We start from the raw sequence: 20,338 nt of genomic DNA on the forward strand, positions 1-20,338 counted from the left end.
GAGTTTAAGGTGAGGGGAAAAAAAACCCAAAAAGGGGAAAAAACAGGGGAACCGGTTAAGGGCATTTTTGCTAATGGAATTGAAGTGGTTGGCAGAATGGAAGAGAAATGGGATGGAAGTGTAAGGTAGAGTCAGGTGGGAGGGAGGTGAAGCAGAGAGGCTTAGAAGGCTTTTAAGCAGATTAAGAGGTGTCACAGCTCGTGCTTCAGAGAAACTGCCTTCTAATGATCTTTAATCCCTCTCTCTGGTTGAGCTGCTTACCTACTTATGCTTCCTCAGAGGCGCCCTCCAAGTGGGACAAGAGTGACAGCTCTAATCCACATCCCTCTGCAGTGGGAGGGGCACTGCCTGGCCCTCAGGACCCAGTGAACAACAAAAGACAGATGTGTTCTTTGGGTCCCCCAGTCTTGTAGGGGAGACAGACTGTGTAGGTCCTTGTGTACAGTTAAGAGTGGTGGTGAATACTGAATTTGGGCCTTGGGCCACAGTGGTAGGAAGGGCAGGCATTCTGGAGCAGATAATAGCTGAGTTCAGTTTCTTTAAAGAGGAATAGGAATTAGATGACTAGGAAGAGGGAATGGTTGGGGGTCATGCCAGACAGAGGCACCTGCATGAGGAAAGCTTAGCTAGGTGAGCTAAGAAACAGCTATGGTTTGTTCAACCAACTTAAAGCACTTTTAGTGTATTTGGAACACGTGTTAAATACAGTGTGAAAAGGCCTCTTGTGGGAGGGTATCTGCGATTTTAGTGACCCTGTTTTATTTTTAGAAATAAAGTTTTTATGTATGAGCATTGACAGCAGTTCTAAGTGAGCCAGTTTTTTTTTTTTTTTTTAAACTGTTCTTGAGTTACAGACCTTTTTGACTAAAGCCTGGATTTTTACTCACAGAAAAGCATGAGTGCAATGTCTGTGCAGGTGCACACTTATACATAAACACATTCACGCAAAGACACACACACTCACATACACACATGCTTACGTACCCTTTCATACAATCCCGGAGGTTCATAGTTCTCTTACTAAAGTATAGGCATATTCCTCCAATTAAGTTAGAACCTGTTTCATGCTTACTTGAGCCAGTGGAGATTTTTTTAAATGTTCAAAATAATTTATCATAAACCTAGGAATAATGAAAAGAGATTGGCCATTATTTTCTTTACAGACTATAAAAACATTACCCACAAAAAATTACCCACATATTTCTGAACCTTAAATACTATAAAGTTAGAAATTAAAATTATTTCATGATATGACTTCTCCAAAGTAGTATATATCGTCCTCTTTAAAAAAAAATTTTCATGATTCTAAATCTTTAAAATTTTTATTTATGTTCTGTCTTATCCCAAAAATGATTCAGAGCAGTTTTTGTATATTAGTTTATACTTTTTATTAAGGAAGTTTTCAAATATATAGAAATCATTGTATAAGGAGTCTCTACATGCTATCAGGTGCTACAATTATTAAGTAGTAGCAAAATTTATTTCATTTGTAGCTCTATATTTTTCCATGATCCCCTCTCCTGAAGTTTTTTATAGTAGATTGTAGGCATCATATTATTACATGTGTATGTATTATATGTCTCAAAATGATTCTCTTAAATAACTATACTGCCATTATTGTACTTAATAAGTTAATAATTAATATAATCAGATATCAACCTGTATTTAAGTCTCTCCTATTGTCTCATAATTGTTTTTAATTGTTTGTTTGTTTGAATCAGGATCCAAAATAAGGTTATACATTAAAATTGGCTGATGTCCCTTAAATCTTTTAATTTCCTCTTTCCCCCACTTTTCCCCCTTCCTCCCTTCTTGTTTTGTTTCTGCCCCCTTCTCCTTTTCTTCCTCCATCTCTCTTTCTCCCTTTCCCTCTTTTCCCCTTTCCCCCTCTTCCTCTGTCTTTTTCCCCTCCCTACTCTCTCTTTTCTCTGTCTCTCTCTCTGCCTCTTTCTCTGTCATAATGTATTTGTTGAAGACACTGGGCTATTTGCTATCTTGTTTCCATAGTTCGACTCAGGCTAATTTTATTCCTGAAGTGTTTTTTCACCCCTTGTATTTCCTGTAAGTTGGTATTTAGGTTTAAGGCTTGATCATATTCAGTGCTGGTTTTTTTGAGGGGGGTGGTGAGGGTAAGAGTAGGTCTTGTGTAGTTGGCCTTAATGTACTTCCACTAGGAGGCATATAATGTCTTTTAACAGCAGCCATTAAATATCAGTGGTTAGGATCCATTATTTCATTGGCTGTTACAAAGGGGTGATAATTGAATTCTGTAATTCCTTCTGCATTGATTAGCTGAAATACTTCTAAAAGGAGATGCTTGTATTTGGTTACCTTGGGGTATAGGAAAGGCAAAATAAATGATATCTTTTTTTACCCATATTTATGAGTTGGTCTATACCATCCTATAATGGTGACCATTTTTTTTTCTTTTGTTGTCATAAACTCATAGAATTATATTTTGTGTTTCAGTCCACTGAAACTTGTTGATGCTCAAACTACCTCACCTGTGGCTGTGGAAACCTTTTCATTTGGCCTCTGCATCCTTTCGATGCAGTCTTGGTAGTCTTTGCCTCATTGCTTTTTGGTAGAAGATGATCCATATATTTTTCCTGCTTCAAATCTGGAATCAGTTATTTTTTCAAGGACCCCAGAAGCAGGTTTATTTTGATTTTGAAAGTGTTTAAATACAAAATAACAATACTTTGTTTATCATGCTGCGGCTGTTTCTAAAGCACTGATTTTGGTTGAGGCTTCGCAGTGTATCAGTTCACCTCTTTGTCAGGGCATTTGCAGCAGTGTCTAAGGCATAGTAGGAACTTAATAAATATTTGCCAAATCATTGTATGGATTGTTTTATTTGACCAAAAACTGAGTAGTAGTAGTTCAGTCCTTCTTCCCCTTTAAGCCTGCGTTTTCATCTCTCCCATCTTTACTCTCAGTGATGACCCACATGCCTTATCTGAGATTGCTGAGCCTATTAGGGCTCCCACATCTAGTGGCTTCTCCTTCATCTCAATGCTTTCATGTCTGCATTTTGTACAGCTTTTAAAACTACCCCTGATCCTGGCCTATTATCCCTTACTCCCTGTCCCAGCTGACAGGATTGCTCCCATATGTATGAAAACACACTAGGCTATAGCCCCTTGCATTTAGTCTTCCTGTGGCCTCTAGGAAGCCTCATTCCTCTTTCCTAACACTCTCTGACCGGTAAGTAGTCCTCTGAGGTGCACCTTCCTGGGGTTGCTTATTAAATGGTGCTTTTCCCCTGCACTGTGACCATGCCCGAGTGTGGCCCAGCAATATCTGCTAGGCCTGTCATTGTTTTGTTTTTTTTACTCTACATGTATCCTAGCCCCTGTACCCTCACTCAACATAATAGAACTTTTTCGTGTACCTTAATGACAAAATTAGTTTGTGTTTTATTTGTTTCCTTTTTTCAAAGTGAGTTCACATTAAGTATCTCATTTAATTCCTACAGCTGCCCTCCCTGTTAGGGTCATTGGGTCTGTATTGTTTTCATTTTATGAGTGAAGAAATGGAAGCCCAAAGCTTGTTGGGTCTAAGATCCCACCATTAGTAAATGACAGATTAATGAGCAGCTGGAATTAGAATTTAGAGCTGTAGAGGTTTTTCATTATGCTTCATGGGCTACCATAAATCAAGGGACTCCTTACAAAATCCTTTGAGGCATTCTTGAGTTAAGATGGTCTAAAATGGCTTTCCTAAGTGATATTTGCCCCATTATGATGAGCTTTTACTTTGCATTATGTTTTTATGATTTCTAAAATAGTGAACAGAACTTTGCAGTGAAAGATCATGTTTCCTTTATTGAGTTCAAAAATACTGAAAAATAATGGATAGTAAGGAGTATTTTTGACTTCCCTGTCCCCTAAGTCACCTGGAGAGAAAATAACCTTTGGGAAGAGAAGTTAAGTAAAAAATGCCATGAGCATACAGAAGAAATTATAAAAAGTTATACTTTAAAAAACCTTTTAAACAGTGATTAAAAAAAAAAACAATTCAGAAAATAACTACCTTTTTTACTTTTCAAGAAGAGGACAGTGTGCTCTTATGGTCTGAGATTAGAGTCCATGTCAGGCTGTATGAATACATTATTTTAAGATTATTCTTAAGTGGTAAACTGAGTGTTTCTAATTTAGTTTTTCAAAAGGTTAATATAACTTCAGTATGATGAGAAAGATGACAACTAAAAGAGTAAGTGGACTCTTTCTAATGCAAAGACTACCAGCAATGTTTTTCTCTAGTGACTAATCTTTATAGCAATTTTATCATTTTTATTTGCTTGCCAAGCATGAGTTTGGGGCTATTCACAGACTATGTATGTTTAAGTGTAAATTTTAAGTGTAATAAGGAGTATCCTATAACTTGTATTATTATCTAAAACTTGTAATGTTTTTGAAATTTTGTCCACTTGATTTTCATTTCTTTTTCTGTTAGGTGAAACCCTTCAAAATGCTACTAAAGCAATATTTTGCCTAAGTTTGGGAACATTACAAATCGCAAACATGTTTATATGCTGTCCTACTTAAGTCATTGAGAAAGACATTCTTTAACTTTCCCAAGTAGAAAATAACATTTGAACCACTTACAGAGTTAGTTGAGGTATTGCTATTTTGTAATTGAATCCAGATGCTAAAAAAAAGCTCATGTCAGAGGTAGTATAACTTTTCTTTATCACATCACAAAATATCACATCTAGTTGGCTTTTTAATCAGTTGAATTATGGAGAAATGTAATAGGTTCTAAATGAAAAACAACATTAAGATTCCCCACACAATTCTATGTTTGTTTAATTGCATGAACTGTAATTCAGAAAGGATGGGTTAAATGATCAATTGTTGAAAGTTTAAATTTTAGGTGATTATCTGGAAAAAATGATAGGAAAGTTGTACTTTTGGAATGCTTCTGTATTCTATTTTATAAAAGTACTTGATTTTGGTTCCTGCTTGGGCTTACTGAAAAAAATTAGAAGCCGTTAACGTGGTAGTCTTATTTTCAAAGGGAATAAATATTTTATGGGAATTTGGAATTCTGTAGCAATTTTCTGGACTCCTTCTTATTACTACTGATCCTGATCCTATAAGGACAGATGATTTTAAGAATATTAATGTGAAACTTTTTTGGTGTGTGTGCACCTTACATGTCCTTTGAGATTTTTTTTTTTTAATTGCCTATTGCTTTTTTGAGGAGAGGGAGTTCACTAAAAAAGCATCTTGGGACATAAGCCCTATTTAAAAAGCATGTAGGACAGATATTGCTACTGAATTGTCTTGTTTGAAGTCTAAAATGCAAACTAGACAATTGTAGGAGAAAGAATAATAAACAATCAGATATTATTTGAAAAACACATGCTTTGTCAAAGATACCTTGCCGTGGAATAAGATTATTTTAATTACTTCTTCAACAAATGTTTGTCGAACATACCCCACATTTAGGCCTAGTGGTAAGGACTGGAGGTGGGAGCCAGTGGGATCCTGCTGGCCTTAGTAAGTAAGTATTCTAGCAAGGGGCATTGTATATGCATCCCAAAAGACAACTTTCCTTTCACTTCTGGAATGGTGCAGGGAGGGTAGACATAAAAAAACAAGTAAACAGAACTATTTTAGGTAGTCATTAAATACCATGAAAGTGATTAACCCCATGTGGCGTGAGAGGGTGCAAAGTGGTTAAAGCATTTCCAGGTGCTGTGTCTGGAGATGAAGGTTTAGAAGGAGATTCCTTTGTCCCTGTCACTTTCTGTCTCTTTTTCTCTAGGAATAAGAAAACCTTTCCCCGAATCCCCCAGCTGACTTTCTTTTCTGTCTCATTGGTCTGTACTGAATCGCATCTATACTCCTAACCTGTCTGTTCATCCATCGGCTCACTTCTGGAGCTGAGTTGCACTGGGAAGGGATGACTAAATACTTTGGGATTTCATTAGAAAACTTCGTAGTTGATAAACACCGACCACTACAATTTTGCTTAATAATAGCTAGAATGTATTGAAATTACTGTGTGCCAGGCTATATGTCCTCAATAATTTATGTACATTATTTCATTTGATTCTTTGGCCAGTGTGCTTAGGTAGGTGCAGAAACTGAGGTGTATGAGATGAACTTGGGCAGTGTTGCACTGAACTGGAATACTAACCCAGCACCCCAGTCCCAGACCTAGCATTCTCAAAATGCCATCTGTAGAAAGTAGAAAGTATGTTTTTGAAATATTCTACACACATCTGTTAATTATAATAAAAAATAATTGACAATCTGAGTTGGTTAACCTTCAGCAGCTAGAAAACTCATTTATATGAAGCTTTTTGTTTCTCTGCAATGCGAAACAATTATCCCCCCCCCCCCAACTGTGTGTATAACATAATATGTCACCTTTGTGTATGTGGCTATCTTATTCAGGAATTCTTTCACATACATCAGCTAGATTTTTGGGTCCTGATGGGTAAGGAGCATATATTCCGTCTGTCTGTGTGTGGCTCACAGCTGTAGTGCTGAGCTAGGCACTTAGCTCAATGATCCCTTGTTTTTCTGAAACAGCTTAAGAATCTGCCTTAAGCCTCATGTTAAACATTATGATAAGTCATGTGTTAAAATTCCCAAGAGAGATTTTCCCCTTAATTTAAAAATTATTTTACTTGTCTTTTTTTTTTAGGACCACTTATTTCTAGAGGTTTTAATAATTGTACATGTTTGATAATACTAAATATAAGTGGTGTAAGGTTTTCTCCACTTCTGTTCTTTGAGAGGAAGAGCGTGTGTGTGTGTGTGTGTGTGTGTGTGTGTGTGTTAGAGATACATTATACTTAAGGATTTGAGTATTGCTTTTATCTTTTTTCTTGGCAGTTGTAAAATCTCAGGCTATAGTTTTGTGGGTGCCTGCCTGTTACTGAGGAGGTGTTGGTTAGGGACACCAGCCTGTTGTGCAGGCACTGCTCCCCCTAGAGGAGGAATAAATTCAGTAATTAGTCACTGAGCTGAGAAATGTGAAACATTGTATCTGGAAGGGAGTGTGGTTAGCAGCATCCACCCTGATGGTATATGTTAATTCTGGGTTTAATATGGATCAGCCAATGCTCTTATTTTGTCACCCAGGGATATTTAAAATAAAACCAAAAACAAACAAAACGCCTCCCATATACTAATACTAAATATTGCCATCGTTTAAAATGAAGGATATTTTAGGGCACCTGGGTGGCTCAGTCGGTTAAGCATCTGCCTTTGGCTCAGGTCATGATCTCAGGGTCCTGGGGTCAGTGGAGAGTCTGCTTCTCCCTCTGACTGTCCCCCCTCCTTGTCTGCTCTCTCTCTCACTCTCTCAAATAAATAAAATCTTTAAAAAAATAAAATTAAGGATATTTTAACTCTAGAATAGTTAGGAAGTAATCTCAAGAATAGAAGATTTTATAAGAAATTTGGATATTGAGCTGTGGGCTTGTCTGAGGTTTTCTTAATTTCCTCCTCCTCCTCTTCTTCTTTCTCCTCTTTTTCTTCTTTCTTCTTTTTCTTCTTCTTTCTTCTTTTTCTTTCTTCTTTCTTCTCCTCCTTCTCCTCCTTCTCCTTCTTCTCCTTCTTCTTTTTGCTTTGTAATAGCTTGGTGAATCTTCAGTCAGGGATCTGCACGGTAAAGAAGGAGGTCCAAAAGTGATGGTGATCTTGAAGTGATGGAAGGAATGGTTTTTACCTGGGCTATTGAAGAAGTTAGGTGACCTTGACCCAAGATACCCTTGTTTTTCCTTAAATGAGTCTTGTAATAGTGTTCAGATGGATGTTTCACAGCTTTCTTAATGTAGTTCACTCTGCAGGCCTTATAATTCAGTTAGTGATAGTTATTTAACAAACATGTACAGATATTATTTGAAGAAAATAGCAAAAGAATGGTCTTTCTAAAATTATGGGTTTTCAAATTACCACATTTTGGGCATGCTATTTTCTATAGTACTGTTACTTCCCTTTAGGTATTTCAGCTACACTGAGCTCTTCTATAGTTTGGCTGCCATCAGCCTACGGGAAAGTATTTTGAATAATCACATAGACAGTTTCCTATAAGCATCTAAGATATGTGGACTGTAATCAGTACTGCCCTTTTGTGGCCCTGTAACACAGTGGGAAGGTAGTATGTATATCCTCTGTACAACACACTAGGTAGTTATCCTGAGCCTGCAAGGTATGTGGACTGGGGATCAGGAATAGTAGCTTCCCTTTTCAGCTTTGCTGTGAGTTTAATATTCATCCCTGGGTGAGTCGCTCAGCCTTTCTTTGTGGCAAGTTTGTCATCCATAAAGCTGGGAATAGTGAATGCTGATAAGTTAGCCACACTGTTCAGTTGTGATACAGCTGGACACAGAACAGGCCATATTTTTAAGATGATGGATGGATTCTTTCTAATCTGGGAAAGGGAATACTTGTCCACCTTTACCAGCTCATCTCCCCCTCCCTTTCCACCAGGCCTGGAAAAATGCTACTAAATTGGTTAATATATATGTGCTTCTTGGTTCTCAAGATCTTATTTTAGAGAAATAGTCTCAAATTTTTTTTTTTTTTTTTTTTGCTACCCAGAGGAATTTACTTGTGTAATTCCCCTTAGTACTTAAGAAAATTGCTTCTGGCAATGTTAATATTGCAGTGTTCCCAGGAGAACCTTCAAAGGGAAGGCTTTTCATCACAGAAGAGAAGGAAGGATCTAATATGAGAACCACTTTTCATTTAATGATTGTATGTAAATTGCTCTTATAGATAATATTCATTCCTTCAACAAATATTTATTGTACATCTGCTAGGAATGAAACAGTCCTAGGAATAGTGCAGATAAGCTAATAGGCAACTTGAATCTGATACAAATTTTTGTAACTCTGATTGTAATTCCAAACTCTGTCATTATAAGCTCAATATTTCATTCTCATTGTGGCATAGACAACCAGTTAATTGTTTACCATTCTTTTCTTCTTCCTTACAGACACAATCACTGTATTATTTGGATTCAGTTCTGTACTTAGTTAAAGGATGACATTTTCCAACTTCCTTAGAAGTCAGTGATTCTTTGAGTTCTGGCCAATGAATGTAAGAGGAAGTCTTGTGGGTCTTCTGGAATGGCTGCTTAAAAAGAGTTGGGCCCCCTTGGCCTTTATCTTCCTCTTTCCTGCTACCTGGTATGGTATGTGGATGTGATGTATGGAGCTCCAGCAGCAATTTTGGATGATGAGGTAAACTTGAGGAAAGATGGAAGGAGCCTAGGTCCCTCTTTATTGTTGACCTGATAATCAGTAGCCACATCAACCATGGACTGACAACCACCAGACTTCTTTTATCTGATACACATGTGATAGGTTTTAACTTATATGCAGCTGTACCTAATCCGTATTGAGTAACTCATGTTTTCATGGTAATTTTCAGCTTTAGCAGTCTGATTATAACACCATCACTGAGCAGACTTCTGGGGGTTCAGCAGTGTGCTTATCCTCCCTTCATGGCTGCTGCTGACAGTCATTCCAGGTTGCAAGTAAGGAAATCCTCAGATTAAGGAATATCAACTGCACTGTTCCTGAACAGATATGCCTGGAAAAATAATAGAAGTTCTTAAAGTATGCTCTCCAGGTCAGCAACACTGGCATCAACCTGGGAATTTGTAATCTCAAGGCCACACCCTAGACTTTTTTTTTTTTTTAAGATTTTATTTTATTTATTTGACAGAGAGAGAGACAGCCAGTGAGAGAGGGAACACAAGCAGGGGGAGTGGGAGAGGAAGAAGCAGGCTCCTGGTGGAGGAGCCTGATGTGGTGCTCGATCCCAGGACTCCGGGATCACACCCTGAGCCGAAGGCAGATGCTCAATGACTGGGCCACCCAGGCGCCCCCACCCTAGACTTCTGAATAGAACTCTGAGAGGTGAGACCCAACAGTCTGTATTTTAATGGGTGACTGATGTAGGCTCAACTTTGTGAACCACTGCTTTATGATTTTATGCACCTTGTCGCTCAAACGTTTCCGTATGAGGCTGGCCAGGCAACAGTGGGCTGGTTGGGTTTGAAATTGATGAAAATGACCATTTGGACTCTGCTCAAGTTGTTTTCCCTTATTTACTATACAACTGACAAGCAAGCACTTAAAAAGATGCATGAATTCACGCAAGAGATAAGTATACTCCTTGAGGGAGTCAGCGTAGCTCCAGTGCTTTCAAGTGCTTCCCAGAGTCACCCCTGGACTTTGCCAGTCCATATAACCCACCTGAGGTAGAACACAGAGCCATCCAATAGCAGAGGAAAAGATACTTTTTTTGAGTAGGAAATCTGGTTTCGGATTTGGATATCTGTGCTTTTATGTTCCCTATTACACCATGAAACTATTCAATGAAAAATGGACAAATTACTTAAAAAAGACAACCTACCAAAACTGACTCAGAGGAAACCAAGCATGTGCATAGTAGTATGTTAATTAAGGAAATTGATATCAATACCAAAAACCTTCTCTCTCACGCACAATACAAAAGTCCTCCCAAACCAAAACCCTGAAGCTTAGGCTGAATGGTGAAAAGGAGTAAGCCATGTGGTGTCCTGGGGGCGCAGTCGCGGGAGGAAGGAACAGCAAGAGCAGAGACACCAACGTAAGAACCTTTTAGGTGAGGTTTTTGATGTGCACAAGGACCACGTCATTCGGGACCTGTAAGAACTTGACAGAATGTTGGGTTTTCTTCTAATCGAAACTGGGGATAAATGGGAAGTATTACCTAAAAGACTTACTATGATCTGATTTGAGACTTGATAAGTTTGTTCTGGCTGCTGCTGGAAGATAGACTATAGAGGGCCACAGTGGAAGAAGGGAGAGCAGTTAGCATGCTGTTAGAATAACTTGGACACAAGAAAATTGTGACTTAAACTAGAGGGCATGGTGGGAAGAGGTCAGATTTGGAATAGTCATGGTTCAGAAATGTTGTAGGTTTATTTCCAGACCACTGCAGTGGAGGAATATTGTAATAAATTGAGTCAGATGAATTTTTTGTTTTCCCAGTGCTTATGAAAGTTATGCTTACACTGTACTGTAGTCTATTAAGTGTGCTGTACATCCTTAATTTAAAAGTACTTTATTACTGAAAAATGCTAACTATCATCTAAGCTTTCTGTGAGTTGTAATCTGGTGGAGCGTCTTGCCTTGATGTTAGTGGCTGCTGACTGATTAGGGTGGTGGTTGCTGAAGATGAGGTGGCGGTGGCAATTTCTTAAAATAAGACAACAATTAAGTTTGCCAGTTTGATTCTTCCTTTCACAAGCAATTGTCTGTAGCGTGCAATGCTGTTTGCTAGCATTTTACCCATAGTAGAACTTTCAAAACTGGAGTCAGTCCTCTCCTGCCCTGCTGCTGCTTTATCGTCTAAGTTCATGTAATATTCTAAATCCCGTGGTGTCAACTGCATCTTCTCCAGGAGTAGATTCTGTCTCTAGCGAACCACTTTCTTTGCTCATCCATAAGAAACAACTTATCCATTCAAATTTTATCATAAGATTGCAGCAATTCAGTCCCATCTTCAGGCTCCAGTTCTAATCCTAGTTCTCTTGCTATTTCTACCACATCTGCAGTTACTTCCTCCACTGAAGTCTTGAACCTTTCAAAGTCATCTAAGAGGGTTGGAATCAACTTTTTACAAAGTCCTATTCTTGTTAATATTTTGACTTTTCCCATGAATCACGAATGTTCTTAATGGCATCTAGATTGGTGAATCCTTTACAGAGTATTTTCAATTTACTTTGCTCAGGTGCATCAGAAGAATCACTATGACAGCTCTAGCCTAAGACTGGAAAGTCGAAATGACTCCTGGTCCATGGGCTGCAGAATAGATGTTGTGTTAGCAGGCATAAAAACAACATTAATCACATTGTACCTCTCCATCAGAGCCGTTGGGTGGCCAGATGCATTGTCAGTGAGCAGGAATATTTTGAAAGGAATCTTTTTTTCTGAGCAGTAGGTCTCAATAGTGGGCTTAAAACACTCAGTAAACCATGTTGTAAGCAGATGTGCTGTCATGCAGGCCTCGTTTTTCCATTTACAGAGTACGGGCAGAATAGATTTAGCATAATTTTTAAGGGCCCTAGGATTTTAGGAATGGTAAGTGAGCGTTGGCTCTAAGTTGAAGTTACCAGCAGTATTAGCCCCTGACAAGAGAGCCAGCCTTTCCTTTGAAGCTTTGAGTTCAGGCATTGACTTCTCCTCTGTAGCTGTGAGAGTCTGGGATGGCATCTTCTTCCAACAGAAGCCTGTTTAGTATACACTAAAAGTCTGTTCTTAGCGAAGCACCTGCATTAAGGATCTTTGCTAGTTCTTCTAGATAACTTGCTGCAGCTTCTACGTCAGCCTTTGCTTCTTCACTTTGCACTTTTGTGGCTTCTTAAACCTCAGGAACCAGCCTCTGCTAGCTTCATACTTTCCTTCTCAGTGTCCACACTGCTCTCAGCCATCATAGAAATAGAGAGAGTTAGGCCTTTCCTGGATTAGGCTTTGTTTTAAAGGAATATTGTATCTGGTTTGATCTTCTATCCAGACTATTAGGAGTCTCTCCATATCAGCAGGAAGACTTGTTTTGCTTTCTTATCATTTGTGTGATCACTGGGGTAGCACTTTTTATTTCCCTCAAGAACTTTCCCTTTGCTTTCACAGCTTGGCTCTTTGGTGCAAGAGGCCTAGCTTTTCGCTTGTCTCAGATTTTGACATGCCTTCCTCACTAAACTTACTCATTTCTAGCTTTTGATTTCAAGTGAGAGACATGTGACTCTTCCTTTCACTTGAATTGAATATTTAGAGGCCATGTAGGGTTATTAATTGGCCTAATTTCAATATTGTTGTGTCTCAGGGAATAGGGAGGCCTGAGGAGAGGGAGAATAATGGGGGAATGACTGGTCAGTATAGCAGTCAGGACATATACAGCATTTATTAAGTTTACCATCTTATATGGGCATGGTTCATGGTGCCCCAAAACAATTACAATACAGTGTCAAAGATCACTGGTCACCATAATAAATATAATAATATTGAAATAGTTTGAAATATTGCGAGAATTATCAAAATGTGACCCAGAGACAGGAAGTGAGCAAATGCTGTTGGAAAAATGGTGCTGATAGACTTGCTTAATGCAGAGTTGCCACAAACCTTCAATTTGTAAAAAACTCAATGTCTGTGAAGGCAATAAAGTGAAACACAGTAAAACAAGGTAGATCTGTATATTTTAGAGGCAGGATATACGGAATTTGCTACAGGATTGGACGTTAGGAGGTAAACTTTTCAATGAAGGCATTTTATATGCAACTAATGGTGACTTAGGCAGAGGATGAACAATACAGTGTTTAGACCATTGAATATACAGTTCTGAGTTGGTTGCTTCAGCTCTGTCACTTTTTATCAGAGTGACTTTGGTCAAGGTATGCTTTATCTTCAACTTCCTCATTTGCAAAATGGAGATCCTTGGAGATCTTTGGGAGAATTAAATGAGAAAAAGTATGTTAGAATATTTAAAACAATACCTGCCTCATAGTAAATGGTCAGTACGTAATAGTCATTATTGTTTTCCTTTGTAATACTTTACACATAAAAAAATGTCAGTATTAGATAAAGCTCTTTGTCAAAACACACATACTGTAGATTGTTTTTTGTCATCGAAACAAAAGGTCATGATAGTTTTAGGTCTTGTAAGAACTATGTAGGAGATAACAGACAGCCCCTGACATGAGCTTGAGCTAAAGAAGAGTGCTCCAGTCAAGTTGTAGAGTGGTCTAAGTAGTTCATCACATTTTGACAGTAGTATAATGAGATGGATTATATGATGATCCCTGGTTTTCTAACTTGATCCCAAACCATCAATACAGAAATTACCTGCACTTGGAGAAAGGCTAACATAACGACATTAGGAAAATGACCTTTGTTATGGGCCAGTCCACAGCTGTAGTGATAGGAACTTAATACATGAAGTATGCTGGGCACTTAGAGAAAATGCTAGGAAGGATAAGCCTATCGAAAAAAAAAGGCAACCTAAGGTACCAGTTTTGTTGTTTCCTGAAAAAACTTTAAGAATGCATGTCACCCAAATTAAGGAAGTTTGAAAGGCAAGTTGTTCAGAGATACCTCAACTTCACCTCAAGGGAAATTACACCCTCACCCTCCTCCCTTAAGAAAAATGTTAAATGCTGATATGTGTTGGTCCACAGTAATTTTGTCTTACGGATAATTTTTATTCTTATAAAGTGAAATTGTTTTCCTAAGATATTATGTAACCATTTAAGATCTCCATTTCTTCTACTGTTGTGAAGATTATCCCCACCCTCCGTCTCAGCCTTCCACACTTCCTTCTACCTAAAGGGCCACTGCAGTGTTTTCTATCAAAGTGCACCAACTTGGATGAAAAACATGGCAGAATCACTGGGATCAGACTTAACTACTTATATTTCTTTGGTATACCATTTAGACGATATTTTAAAGACACAAAAAAATTCATTCTAGAGTCCAACACTTTCTCCAAATCGTTACCAAAAACATTGTAGGAGCATTTTTAAAGCCGTTAAAAAAAATATTGACACATAAAACAAAAATTGCAGCCTAAATGTCACAATAGCATTTACCCAGGGCTCCCACAGTGGGCCTACTGTAGTATGTCTAAAGAAACTTGGCATTTTGTCTAAGAACAAGTCAATAACAGGAACTCAATCATAAATGTGCTGGTTTCCTGCTAACATAGGACGTTCTGCTGCTGACTTGCACTGGGCAGGAGCACACACGTTTAAATAACAGCTGGCAGCAAAGCCTGACAGGGAAGGCAGTATTATTTTTAAATTGGGGAATTGTTTTTCATAAATTTCTTTTCTTACATATTCTTTTCCAATTTTACCATCATTATTCATTTCAAAATTGAATAAATGTTCTCAAAGTGACAGGAAAGACTACGTTGAATCAATAAACGTAACTCCCTCCAGCCCCCCAGTGGCCTCAAATAACTTCAGTGCATAAGCATCAGCCTTTTATTAATTGGACAAGCCTTCAAAAATGAGGAAAAGTAATTCATGTTGGCAATTTGATTAACAGGCTTCCTATGAACACACATTCCTATAAAGTTAACAAGTATGAACCATTCAAGACACACCAAGAAAAGTTCTTTGAAACCTTTCAAATGAAAATACAGCGGAAAACTCATGGCAAAAGGGGGTGCACAGCCTCTATCAAGGTGCCTTTGCCTCTTGACTCATGCTGACTTCCTGCAGAACTTGTCAAGTGTAAAAAGGCTTTAGGACCATGCACATGACCTGGAGGACCTTCTTTATTTCCTCCTCTGCTCCAGCCATTCTGTCTACTGTGGTCCAGAACCAAGGGCACAGTTCATCTTTATTAGAGTGAGAGGAATTCACATTAGAAATCATATATGCTTTTGAGATAAACCACACCAAACTTGGGGCCATGTTCAATTCAATAGCTCCTTCTGGGCCTCCCTTTCTTTGCCAGGATATAGGCCCCAAGTCTAGTCTCTGAGCCTGTAGGCTATCACAACTCTTCCTGCCTTACCTGGTTTTCATCAGTTAACTCCATTCCTGTGCATACAGCCAGGCTTCTCCTTCCAGCCAAAGGGCACAGAGAGAATTAGGAGGTAGTCAAACAAACAGTTGAGTTGAAACCAGACATTCAAGCACACCAGTGTCAGAGAAAATTGTATCTGTCAAAGAGAGAGAAACCGAGATTATGGCAGTAGTCTTACATGTGTGCGAAGTCCACATTTAAGTTACTAGGTGTAACTTTTTGCCATATTGTGATTATCTAGTATAGGTTATGTTAGTTAACAACAATAACAATGGCTGACATAAATGGCACTGGAAAATACTCCATAATAGCTTCTGAGTTAGTGCAAACAAATACTGCTGTTTTAAAAAGTTTTTTTCCCCCTAAAACTACTCTATAAGGCTTAATAGTTTAAAAAAATTATATCTTTTTCATACTCAGAATACTTAAGTATTTTCTGCACTAGTCTGACATTTTTTTTTTTTAAAGGTTTTATTGATTTATTTGAGAGAGAGAGAGAGAGTGAGCACAAGTGGTCAGGAGAAGCAGAGGGAGAGGGCTCGATCCCATGACCCCAAGATTGTGACCTGAGCCAAAGGCAGACGCTTAACGGACTGAGCCACCCAGGCGCCCCTGTACTAGTCTGACATTTTTCTAGTTACAACAATGAACATCTACACAAAGGGTTGACCTGAAAATTAAAGAATACACAAAAAAGAGCTTGGGCCCCATGCATGGACCACGTGAAGCTAAGGACATCTCCTGAGGAATAGCTTTTTTTTTTTTTTTTTTTTAGGACTTTATTAGAGAGAGAGAGTGAGAGAGAGCGCACAAGCGGGGAGCGGCAGGCAGAGGGAGAGGGAGGAACAGGCTCCCTGTGGAGAAGGGAGCCCGATATGGGGCTCCCTGATGTGGGGCCCCCCAATGTGGGGCTTGATCCCAGGACCCTGGGATCATGGCCTGAGCTGAAGGCAGACGCTTCACCGACTGAGCCTCTCAGGTGCCCCTCTCCTGAGGAATAGTTATGTGAGATCAGTACTGCTAAATTGTTACACTGAAAGTTAGGCTGAGTATTTGCAGTTAAAAATGAAGTGGTGACCGATTGAGATGATTTACGATATTCTGTTCAATAAACTGAGTTAAGCCGTGCGAAATTACCAATATTCAGCCATTTTGACCCATGAAAACAATAGTTTTATATGGCTCAAGATAAAATTTAGTTTCAGGATTTCAGGTGGTTGCTCTTACATTCATTCATTTAAGAATTTGCCCAGCTTTAATTCAGTATGCTGTGGTGTGCCATGGCCAGGCCTGCCACTGGCCTGAGAACAAGCTAAACACATAGAACACACACAGCAGTATGTAACTGCAGAGCCTCATGGAATCTTAATAGGGCAGCAGACCTGGGAGTCTTGAAGTGGTCCCTCCTCAGCTTAGAATATAACAAGCAATAGCCTCTGCCTCTGGGTTCCTCCAAATCTGGGGTTCTCACCCCAAATAGGCTACATTGACAGACAAACTCCAGGGGTGCCTTTGAGAGGCTGTTCCATTTCCCATGCTGATATACTTACTATCTTGCATGAATTAATGCATTTGTTTTTTCTTAGTGTTTTTGAAGCCCTGTCATTGGGTTCATACTCAAAACTTTAAGAAAGATTGCCATGTTTTTTTGATGAAGTCATCTGCTCATCATTTTGAAATATCCGTCTTTATACCTGGTAATATTCCTTGTTTTGATTTCTACTCTGTCTAATATTAATTAGCCACTAAGTTTTCTTATGGTTAGTATTTGTATTGTGTATCTAAGAATGTTTATTGTTGAGATTAACACACACTAATAGCCTACTCTGTTTATTTAGAGGTTATACTCCTGGAAATCTTAGTTATTTGGAAAATAGCTTTTGTTTTTAGAAAAAACAAAACTTTCTGAGTCATTAAAATAAGTGTCGTATGTCCCAAGCACTTAGTCCATGGCAAAGACCCTTACTTCCTCTGAAGTGATTCCTTACTGGGCTCCCTGCTCCCACCCTTGCTCTCTATAATCTGTCTTCAGCATAGTGACCGGTGACCCTTTAAGTCAGGTCATGTCATCCTCTCCCCAAAACCCTCCAGTGTCTTCTCATCTTACTCAGAAAAAGCCAAAGGCCTTGGTGTGGTCTGTTAAAGCCTTTTAGGAAATATTTTCTGCTACTTCTTTGACCTCATTTTCTACCACTTTTCCCTTGCAGGCCTCAGCCGCACTGGCCTCCTTGCTGTTCTTTGCATATATTAAGCATACCCCCAGCTCAGGGCCTTTGCATTTGCTGTTCCCACTCCCTCGATCATTCAACCACAGATATCCCTATGGTTTGTTCTCTTTCTTTCTTAGTGTCTTCTCATGAAGACATTCCTAAATTCTACTTTAAGTATTAGTCCCCTCCTTCCTCACTCCTTTACTTTGCTTTATTTTTCTCTCTACTACTTTTTATCACCGGATATGTACATTTGTTGATCGTCCATCTCTCTTGTTTAGACTGTAAACTTTCTAAGTTTAGGCACTTTGATTATATTTCCTGCTGGAATCCCTACTGCCTAGAATATTGTCTGACACACAGTAGGTGTGCAATAAATATTTGCTTAATAAATTTGAATGTATTCTAGTGCTGTTTATACCTGGAGTAAGGTTTTCCAATGGCTACATTCATATGTATAGCATTGAAGTGCATAATATTTCTAATATGTTATGAGCTGGAATAGCATTTACTATATTGTTTGGGATTTTTTTTACCGTTTATCTTTTGAAACTCCTTAATTCTCAGACTTTCCACTTTTTTTTTCTTCCACAAATATTTCCTGGATCTGCTCTGTAGTATTTCTAGGTACTGCTGAAAAGTAGTTAACAGGCAGATAAGAGTCCTGTTGTTAAGGAGTTTATGCTTGAATGAAACAGACTGAAATGAATGAAGATGATTTCCCCAAATGATAAATACCACGAAAACAGTTTTAGGGATAGAAAGTAAATTAGGCTGTGGCTGAGGTCTGCATTAGATTGTTGTAAGAAGACCTTTTGAAGAGGTATAACAGGCGCTGAAAATGGAGAGAAGGAGCCAGCAGCCTGGAGGAGGTGTTAGGGAAGGGACAGTGAGTAGGGCAGGTGGAAGGGGGAGAGAGAAGGGAGCCCTGTGGAGGCAGGAAGTAAGTAGGGTATGGATTTTGGGGTGGGTTTTGTAGGCCATAGTGTCAAGTTTACATTATATTCCAGTTGAAATGGGAAGCTAATGGAATGATATCTGATTTACATTTTATAAAGATTTCTAGCTGCTGGTGAGTTGTTTCAGGGAGTTAACTTATTTTGGGTTCCCAGTGAGCTTTCAGTATAATGCTTAATTTTGATTTGCATTCCTAGAACTAGAATTTTTTTAAAGATTTTTTTATTTGTTTGAGAGAGAGAGTGAGAGAGAGGAGCAGGCTCCCTGCTGAACAGGGAGTCCGATGTGGGGCTCGATGCCAGGACCCTGGGATCGTGACCTGAGCCGAAGGCAGACGCTTAACCGCTTAACCGACTGAGCCACCCAGACTCCCCTAGAACTAGAATTTTTTTATTAAATGAGTTTTAGGGAAATCTCAATTATTAAATACACAACACCATGTATTGTGGATATGAAAGTTAAAAACACAAACTAAATTAGATTGAATATTTATACCATTACTACCAGGTAAGAAATAAACAATATTGGATTATGAAGTCTTTTATAAAATACTTTAGGAAGTTGCATTTTCAAATTCCATTTCTGAATATTTAAAATATTCAAATTAACTTTCAAATGAATAGATTGTTAAAAATTAGAGATTTAACTTTATGAAATAGGATACTATATTCTCTAGAGTAGCAATGGCAGACGTTCACCTCACCTGAATTATCAGCTTCATAAATGGCTCTTTTCTGTGTCTTCCCATTGTAACTAAAAGTGGTCTTAGGGATAGGCTAGAGGCACCATACAAACTAGTATAATTCTACTGGTTTAGAATCCATGATGTGTGCTGTTTGTATTTCAACAAAAAGTGTACAATGCTTAGTTTTTCTCAAACTTGATGAGAAGTCTGATGTGGTATAGAAGTTATTCTGATGTGGTGTAGAGTTACAATCGTTCTAATCTTTGCTACTTTCACAAGGTCAATCATAATTTTCTGATTCTGTAAAATACCCTGTGTCAGTAAATAAAATTTTTTTTGTAGCTCCACTTGTCTTCATGCTCACTTCCCTCATTCTTTGTTTCCAATCCAGTGATTTCTGGGACCTGATTAACAATTGATATAACCTTGGACCTTCTAGTCATTGAAGAGTCCTAGCATGCTTTCACATTGTAGAAAATAAAAATAAACAGATGGAAAGCTGTGTCAATGAAGGAGAAACAGAGTGTATTAGTTAATAGCAGGGCCCTCAAAGCCTCTCTTAATATTTTGGACATATTTCATTTTCTAACAACTGTTTTTTCGTGTTATTAAGCAGGCAGTGATGAGACACCTGTTAACAAGACAGCCCCTTTTTTCAGGAAACACATAATCCCTTAGGAATTACATGTATGTGTATATGTATATTGTATATATTGTATATGTATGTATATTGTATATGTATATTGTATATATTGTATATGTATATGTATGTATATTGTATATGTATATTACATATACATGTACAAATATATGTACAGATCCAGATTTCTCATCATGATGAAGATAATTTACCCTCTTGCTCTTGGTGCAAGTTCTGCATTCTTTGTTCCTTCTTTTATCAGCCGGTTTCAGTCTCAGCTTCCAGTGGCTGCTTAA

General features: G+C 38.4%; 1 protein-coding gene across 2 annotated transcripts in view; it reads left to right on the plus strand.

The window, feature by feature from the left end:
• The window catches only part of GMDS (GDP-mannose 4,6-dehydratase), a 605,111-nt gene that overhangs the window by 41,367 nt on the left and 543,406 nt on the right, over positions 1-20,338 (plus strand). The window lies entirely within an intron of this gene.

The sequence above is a fragment of the Ailuropoda melanoleuca genome, chromosome 5 (assembly GCF_002007445.2).
Source record: "Ailuropoda melanoleuca isolate Jingjing chromosome 5, ASM200744v2, whole genome shotgun sequence".
NCBI classification, from domain to species: domain Eukaryota; kingdom Metazoa; phylum Chordata; class Mammalia; order Carnivora; family Ursidae; genus Ailuropoda; species Ailuropoda melanoleuca.